We start from the raw sequence: 9,653 nt of genomic DNA on the forward strand, positions 1-9,653 counted from the left end.
ATTCAGCGGCGTCTCATTTTCGTCCCGTCTCCGCAGCCGAAATCTTCTCCGAACATTAGATGAGGACTCATAAATAGTGGCCATCTCGGTGTAGGCGCTCGTGAGGATCGCTCTATCCAACTCAGGGATGGCGAAGAAAACGGCAAGTGAGTCATCGTCGAGGGCCGTGGGAAGAGCACGGAAGCGCTTTGCAGGGCATCCATCCCACCGAGATGTAGGCGGCCTCGAACCGACGACGAAAATCCATCCAATCTCCTTCTGCAGCATCAAACTGGCGCACCGGCGGCAGTTGTCGTAGTTTGTAAGCGTCCTCCACCTTGGAAATCGGCGGCTGCTGCTGCAGCGTGGTCCGATTGCGCGAAATGGCGGACTTGGGGAGCGCAGCTACAGCCTCCGAAATGGTGTCCAGGTCCGGCGGTCGTATCGCCTCGGACATGACAGCGGCAGGAAGCGCATCTTGGTGTCCGGTGGTCGATGCAGCCGTCATCCGCTCGAACAGATGAGCGGCGGCCGACAACAGCCTCCCCACATGACCAGCGATGTCCAACCAGCTCTGCGGGGGAGGCGGCAGGGTTGGACTCGCCATGATCTCTTGCGCCGACTGCAGCACGTCGTCGAAGTGGGCACTCGGAGCTGTTGGAGGGACGACGTCTTGCTCGGCCTCGTCGTCCGACGACGCAGCAGGTGGGTTTCTTCGTTTCGACGCCGAGTTGGACATTACGGCAAAGGTTCATTGGCACTTCTAACACCAAATGTAGTGTCTCGTAAAATCACTCACACTGACACGTTGTAACAGATCACCTGCTTACACTTTATTAGCCTATTCTTGCACCAGTTGTAGGCACTCCTATCACTGTCGTTATGGTCACTTCTGTTTACCAATTCCCACTCTTATCTACGCTACACTTCGCTTACCTGCACACAGCAGCTCTCGCTCTCGGCAGCTCCGCACTCAAGCCTTTGCACACAGTAGCTCTTGCTCTCAGCAACTCCGCACTCAAGGCTCCGCACACAGCAGTGCTAACACAGAGGCTTCCACACAGCAGCGCTCACACAGACTACGTTCCCTGAAATCCACTCACTCGTCCGACCTGGGCAGAGGGATCAACCATCACCCGCCCGGCGACTCGTGATGGTTGAGGTTCATAGTAATAGGTTTTACCTTTTTAACTGGCACAAAAAACCGACACCTTTATTCAAGGCATCATGTCTGCAATAACCACAACACAAGCAGTCAAAATGCAAACAAAAAGACAACTCTGATAATAATATGCACTGTCCTTGAATTTGATTGGTCCACACCCGAGACGGCTTTCTTTAGAGCCTAGTCTCCACTGGTGTTGGACCAGAAGGCACTTGTGTTGTGGTTATTGCAGACATGATGCCTTGAATAAAGGTGTCAGTTTTTTGTGCCAGTTAAAAGGGTAAAACCATTTATACTATATCTTGTTACTGGCAAAGGAGGTCTCAAAATGGTTGAGGTTCGTTTCCGACTTGAGCGGCAGCGGCGAGATATCTTCTCTCTCTTGTCCCCAGCAACACGAACTCCCGCTCCGCTCTCACGTGCCTCCTTATACCCCCCTCCCAATTGTCCAGCTCATCCCTTGTGTATCTTTAGGGCCAGACAGGCTGGCGCCTGGGCCATCAATCACCCCTTATCGCACATCTCCCTGGCAACACCTCCGGTGTCAGCGTGCAACCCCGGGCCGACTCCTTCTTGCCCTCGTTCCTTCCCTTAATGAGGTGGAGGTTTGCTCGTGCAACCTCACGTTGCACACGCGCACCTGCCTGCCCTCGGTTGCCCTCGGTTGGCCCTCGGCCAACAGTGGCACCGCGTATTTGACCACACTACATCTATACTAAAGTGTTGTTTGCTATTAACATGAATTGTTTTGTTCTCATGTATAACTACTGCACAGGAAGGTGTTTGTAATTAATTTTACTTTGTAAGAAAAAGCTGTCCCATATGACATATGTTTGTTGAACGTCTTTCGCACCGTACGTAGGCAACCATGCTAATTGGAGGTGTGGGGAAAGGCCAACAAGCTAAACACAAAAATCAGTTCTAAAGAAATTAGTTTACTAGCGTGGCAGGTGTGCCGAACAGTGCACTTTTGCTTTCAGCAGTGTGTTTATGTCAGAAGTTAATACCCTACGTAATATCTATCAAATATCAAACGCTGTTATCCACGCATAATTTGCCAGCAAAGCATCAAAGGAATGAATCCATAACACATTAGGCACAGTAATGTCTGTTGGAATGTGTATGGCAGGCTGCTTTGTCAACTTATTTCAGACGTTGCCAAATAAAGGGGTGCAGTGGTCCTGGCTGTTAAAGGCAGCACTGTTTTGTAATGGCACTCTATGTTATAGGTTTCCCTCGCTTTATACGGTAGATGCGTTCTAAAATATTGGTGCACAAAGCGAAACCGCATGGGACAGCTGCCTGCCGAGCAGCACATACAGTACACACAAAGTTGTTCCACGTTCGGCTGCTTAGCCACATATGAGTGAATGCAAACCGCATATAGCGAATTTTTTGGTATAAATAGTTTATCCACATAGAGTATACGTAAAATCGCACAAACTGAACCCGAATTAAGCGAGGGAATCCTGAACTTTAGTCTCAAAAGATGATTCAGTGTTGTCAGTGTTGACTCTATAACTTACAGAAGTGTCTTACAATAAACACAAATTATGTGCTATGAAGAAGGGCTCTTGTCTAAAGCGTTGCCTATTATATACTGTACATTTTCTTTTTAATGCAGTGATGCTGACAAATGTCTGGAGTGTTTTTGTTATATTTGCTTGTGCCAACGCCGCATCATAACCAAACATTTTGTTAAAATTAAAAACATTGAATGGCCTATTATGGGAGATATTTAGAGGTTTTCTTAATAAATAACCAAAAATCTACAGTCCTCTGCTCAACAACACCCCGAATAACAGACCTGAATTCTTCAGCTCAAATGACCGTGTGTCCTCCCTCTCTGTAAAGAAACTTTGACTCCCCCAGTTTTTCCACTCACTTCATGATTAAAGTCCCTGACGAGACATCCCTTTTCCCTCCCCCATCCTCTTTAGAACGCTAATCTGCACTCTCTTTGCCTAGGTATTTGACTCACTCTGGCTTAAGTGTGCATTTAGAAACGTGCGATTAGAGTACTGTATCTGATTGCTATTAAATTTCACGTGATAAGCCACTTCATCTAGCTATCATTTGTGGCTCGAGCTATATAGCTTAATCATCATCAGCCATGTCAATCCACTGCGAGACAAAGGCATTCCCAAGCCGCCACCATCTCACGATTATGCAATGTAATATTATGATTCACCTAGCATTTGCACACGAGATAATTCAATTGCTTCATCTCCTCGGTGGAAGTCCTCTCTGACGCGTTCCATCCCTCGGCTGCAATGCCGTTATTATTCATGACCATCGGCTATTATCCATCTCATCAACCAGCGTGTCTTAACCAAGCTGACTTACTTTGTTAAAGTTTTGAATGATGTATTTAACCTGCGTATGTTCTCTCGTCCATATGTACCTCTGTGTTTCGATGTAAATCCAAGCACGCACTTTCCCCATGCTCTTTTACGCGCTTTCAGATTGTGTTGCATTTTATTCGTGTGTTTTACTCTTGCGGATGGCAATATGTTCAGGAGCTGAATGCCAATGTCGAAATATAAGAAAGGGTAAAACTTATTCTTATATTTCGAGACTGGCAAGGGAGGGCCCATGATGTAGCTGCTCAACCCAAGCACTCAATGTCCTGATAGTGGCATTGTCTTTGTGCTGTTCGCCTTTTGGTGTCCTCTGGTCTAACACCGTTTGAGACTAGGCTCGAAAGAAAGCTATGTCTGGTGTGGACCAATCAGTTTCAAAGACAATGCATCATATATATTCTTGGTTCTTTGGGTAAAGTCACGTAGATAGAAAACAAAAATCTAAATAAAAAGCAAAAAACCCACGACGTTTCGATCGCAACACAAGCGGTCTTCATCAGGCGGAGAGAAAAGAGGGGGCAAGCCTCCAAATGCAACTGCTTATACTGGTAGGAACGAAGTTGTAAACTGAGTGTACCAGCCTGCAATAGATTAATATGTCCGTCCGTCCGTCCCCTTTCAATACTTTAACGAAGTGAAAAATTCCAATGTTCCTACCAGCCCACCCTGCAGGGACCTGTTAAGGGCTTCCAAAGTTGTGAATGGGCGGAGGTCTCGAGTTGCGAGGCAGCAGCAAAGGAAGCTGGGCGGCGTAAACAGCATGGGCGGGGCAGTCAATGACAATGTCGGAGTGAAGCGCAATAAGTTGGAGCAAAGCGCGAGATAGAGAGGTGGAGCTGAAGGCGAGGGGCGCAGTCCAAGTGTGTTAGACAATGGGGGGGGGGGGGGTAGAGATAGGGGGAGAGAGAGGGGGGGAGAGAGGCGAGGGGGTAGAGATAGGGGGAGAGAGGGGGGTAGAGATGATGGGGGGGGGGGGGGGGGCATTTCACCTCGCTATTCCCATCCACACTGCTGACGGTAGACGTTGACAAGAAAACACAAATCATGACCCAAAGTGGTTGATGACATCTTTCAAATGATTGCTGAGTTTATAACCGTCTTCTCGGTTGAAATTGTGTCTGTGTCTGTATATATGGATGGCTTCCTGAACGAATCTTTGTTGATAGCCAGTAGGCTTGCAAAGTACCATCGAAAGACCCAAAGAATTTGTGTTTTCCTTTTCATGTTCGTTTCTATTTTAAATAAACCTTCCTTAACATTACGTGTTCGAGAATCAAAACTCCCCAGCGTGCGCTGTGATGATTCATCCTACGTTTCTCTAAATTGGTAATGATTAACGGCGTTATATATGATTAAAATTGTGGAATTTCACAAATTCGAGGCCCCTTCTGTAAAATGCGCTGCTGGATGAGGTCCTCCCGAACGCCGTGTGGGTCGTGGGGGATTCCGTGACCATACTTCACCACCCCGGGCATAGACGTGTGCACATTAAAGCACAGTAGGGTAACAACAGTGGATGTTGCTGCTCTGCCCTCTGCCGCCGACCACGTAGCCCCCCTACGGTCTCCCGGCGACCGATGAAAGCGATTCGGATGTTTGAGGATATTTGAAGAAAACAAACGAATCTAATGAATGCGCATAATCCCATGCAGAAGTTCACCCGCCGTTAACATGTAACGCTGTCTCTCATCTGATTGCGTTTCTCTTTCAACTCCTTGCTTAACATTTCGAGATCTTGCGCTGCCTTCAACAAACCAAGGAGGGGGAGGGGGGGGGGAAACTCCACCCAAGGCCATTCCACAGCCAACAAGAGAAGACAACTGTGCTGGCACGAGCTCCAATGCCACGAGGAAGCACCAGCCAGTGTATTGGTTTCACACTTGTTCGGAATCACCAGCGGCCGCCGGGAGCAGTAGACTGGATTGAAACATCAACATCATCATCGTCAATGATAATAATGTGCCATTTTATTGAGGGGGCTACTGTGTGTTATATTGGTGTGGTCTGGGACTGTTTTTTTTGCTGCCTTGCCCAATCTCGATCAATCGGACTGATAAAAGTAAACATGCAATTATTTGTTTAATTTTCGTGACTTGCTTACCATTGTCTCTATTTTGCACTCCTATCGCGTTTTTTCCCCCCTATTGTTTGCTGTTGTAACATTGCTGACCTGCCGCTCGCTACTGGACATCTGTGAAAGAAGAGCTTCGTTGTTCATCGGATTCATCCAGTCTAAATAAAGATTCTGATGATAAAGGTAATAATGATTCAATGACGTCTGGCACCTTTCTTGCCAGTATCAAAATTTAAGAGTAGGTTTCACCATTCCTGGCAATAAAACAAGCGTTACGATATTAAAACACGAAGCAGAAAACTTTTGCAAGGAATCCTGTCTGCATTAACCACAGATACTTGTGGTGAACATGCAAAAAAAACATGCTCTGATATTATTATAGGCATTGTCTTTTAAACGGATTGGCCCACACCGGAGACAGCGTTCTTTAGAGCCCAGTCTCAAACAGTGTTAGACCAGAGGACGCAAAAAGGCGAACAAGCAGAAACCTTGAAAAAAGGTTTTTAGCTTGCTGTTTAAACACCTTAACACTTGTTTTATTGCCAGGAAGGGTACAACCTATTCTTATGTGCAATTACATTCATAACACCCGCATAATGACGTTGCAATTCAACGTTTGTGACGCCATAATCACGCTTTGCAAATGTCATTAAAATCAAATAATGTTTGACGTCACCACACGATCTAGCCCCCTCCCCCACCATCGTCATTTTCCGGCTTCGCCGACGTCACAGCGAGAGCGCTCTGCTAATGACGTCACAGACTACCACTGAAACCGCCGTCGTCTCGATTGCACGAAACGTCACATTCGCCTTGGTGCTCATTGACCGCTGCCTTGGTATACATCAGAGTCAGAATATTGATTTAGACTGCAGGAGAAATCCGATCAGTTACAAAGCTCTTTTCTTTTCATAGATTTAACAGCAGGGGCGGCTCGGAACGTTACGACAACAAACACTATAAAACACGATAGAAGATGCAGTGTATAGGAAAGGTAAACAAATAACTAAAAAATATACAAATAAAACTAAACTTTTTGTATTTTTTTAATCTTTACCGGGTAAAGACCCACTATGCTATTAGCTTCTTTTTCAGAAGCGACCTGGCCACAAATTATAACGCAACAAAGTGGCTCATTATGTGGAAATTTATCAGCAAAACAATCTAAATGGGGTTTACTTGTAAATGATGGTGTTGCATGAGAATCTTTCTTTATCCTGGAGAAATCCGATGAGCTTTCAAGCTCTTTTTCACAGACGTCCAGTTGGGACGAGTCAGAAAGTTACATCAATAAACAATAAACACGTTAGGAGTACAAAGTATAGGAAAGGTAAGCAAATCACGATGAATCCAAATAAATAAAATCGATCAAGTATATAAGTTGTCACGGTGCACCGGCCAAGGTATTTGTTTTTACATTAACAGTGGCTGGTGTGTAGATGTCACAGTGATTCTGCAACATTGTTCTCCACTCCTTGAATCAATTTTTATAACCTGTAAACCGTTTTACTCGCCTCGCGAGTTCGCGTCGCTCATTTTGGTCGGAGTTTATTTGCCGCCTTGTCCTCAGGTTAAAGAGGCCCAACGCATGCTCGCCGATCAGATTCTGAGTGTGGAGCGAGCAAATCCAGATTCGTTGGTTATCGTACTTGGCGACTTTAACAAAGGTAATCTCAGCCACGAACTCCCCAAATACATACAATTCATTAAATGCCCAACCAGAGAAGGGAACACTCTGGATCACTGTTACACTACAGTCAGTAGAGCCTACCACGCCGTCCCCCGAGCAGCACTAGGACACTCTGACCATGCCATGGTCCACCTGATTCCTGCATACAGGCAGAAACTAAAACTCTGTAAACCTGCTGTGAGGACATCTAAACAGTGGACCAGTGAGGCTGTGGAAGATTTGCGGGCGTGCTTAGACTGTACTGACTGGGATATGTTCACGACTGCTACCAATAGTCTGGATGAACTCACAGAGGCTGTGACGTCCTATATCAGCTTCTGTGAGGACTGCTGTATCCCAACACGTACCAGTGTGAACTTTAACAACAATAAGCCCTGGTTCTCAGCAAAGCTCAGAAGGTTGAGGTTGGAGAAGGAGGAAGCGTTTAGGAGTGGAGATAGAGACAGATTCAAGGAGTCGAAGAACAGGTTTAGCAAAGCGGTGAGAGAGGCTAAACGACTGTACTCAGAGAGACTAAAACATCAGTTCTCTACAAACGACGCTGCTTCTGTCTGGAGAGGGCTCAGGCAGATCACCAACTACAAACCCAGAGCCCCCCACACCACTAACGACTCCCGCCTAGCCAACGACCTGAACGAGTTCTACTGTAGATTTGAAAGACAATTGGACTGTCCTGAACCACCCCTTCCAACCCAAGAGGCCCCATCCCCCACCAATACTACAGAGACGACTATCTCCTTTCAGGAGGGAGAAGTTAATAGACTTTTCAAGAGGCAGAATCCACGCAAAGCAGCCGGGCCGGACTCTGTCTCTCCAGCCACCCTCAGGCACTGCGCTGACCAGCTGTCTCCGGTGTTCACCAACATCTTTAACACCTCCCTGGAGACATGCCATGTACCAGCCTGTCTCAAGTCCTCCACCATCATCCCTGTGCCCAAAAAGCTAAGGCCAACAGGACTAAATGATTACAGACCGGTCGCCCTTACATCTGTGGTAATGAAGTCTTTTGAGCGCCTGGTCCTGGCACACCTCAAAGCCATCACAGACCCTCTCCTGGACCCCCTTCAGTTTGCCTACAGAGCCAACAGGTCTGTGGACGATGCAGTTAACATGGCCCTCCACTTCACCCTACAGCATCTGGACGCCCCAGCATCCTACGCCAGGATCCTGTTTGTGGACTTCAGCTCTGCCTTCAACACCATCATCCCTGCCCTGCTTCAGGACAAGCTCTTCCAGCTGAACGTGCCATACACCACCTGTAAATGGATCACAGACTTCCTGTCTGACAGGAAGCAGTGCGTTAAGCTGGGAACACAAGTCTCTGGCTCCAGGTCCATCAGCACCGGAACTCCTCAGGGCTGCGTCCTTTCCCCTCTGCTCTTCTCCCTGTATACCAACAGCTGCACCTCCAATCATCTGTCCGTCAAACTATTGAAGTTTGCGGATGACACCACCCTCATTGGGCTGATCTCTGGTGGGGATGAGTCTGACTATAGGTGGGAAGCTGACAATCTGGTGACCTGGTGTAGCCAGAACAACTTAGAGCTAAATGCTCTAAAGACAGTTGAGATGGTTGTGGACTTCAGGAAGAATACAGCACCACTCACCCCCATCACCCTGTTAGACTCCCCAGTAAAAATTGTAGAGTCCTTCCGCTTCCTGGGCACTATTCTCTCCCGGGACCTCAAGTGGGAATTGAACATCAGCTCCCTCACCAAGAAAGCTCAACAGAGGATGTACTTTCTACGGCAGCTGAAGAAATTCAACCTGCCAAAGACAATGATGGTGCAATTCTATACAGCGATCATTGAATCCATCCTCACCTCCTCCATAACCGTCTGGTACGCTGCTGCCACTGCCAAGGACAAGAGCAGACTGCAGCGTATCATCCACACTGCTGAGAAGGTAATTGCCTGCAATCTACCGACCCTCGAGGACCTGCACACGACAAGGTCTATGAGGCGAGCGAGGAAGATTATGGCCGATTTCTCCCACCCTGGACACTCTCTGTTTCAGCTACTCCCCTCCGGCAGAAGGCTTCGGTCCATCAGGACCAAAACCTCACGCCATAAAAACAGTTTCTTCCCATCTGCTGCTGGCCTGTTAAACAAGGCCAAGGGCTAACACTGTTTTTAACATTTGATCTACATGACGACACGTTGCTGATATTAACTATGTTTCCCTATTTGTATTTTTTAATTATATCTTAAAGCTATTTTATATTCGATATTTATTTAATTTTATATACTTCAGCCCCTTAGTGTTAGACTTTTAACCCTTATTATGGTAGGACTTGTTTAAAACTTATTTAAGATTTTAGATTCCTATATGTTGAATGTATGCACCATCCTGCCAAAGTAAATTCCGTGTCGGTGTGAACTT

The sequence above is a fragment of the Petromyzon marinus genome, chromosome 3 (genome assembly GCF_048934315.1).
Source record: "Petromyzon marinus isolate PM22_M1 ecotype Great Lakes invasive population chromosome 3, UKy_Petmar_22M1.pri1.0, whole genome shotgun sequence".
In the NCBI taxonomy this organism is placed as follows: domain Eukaryota; kingdom Metazoa; phylum Chordata; class Hyperoartia; order Petromyzontiformes; family Petromyzontidae; genus Petromyzon; species Petromyzon marinus.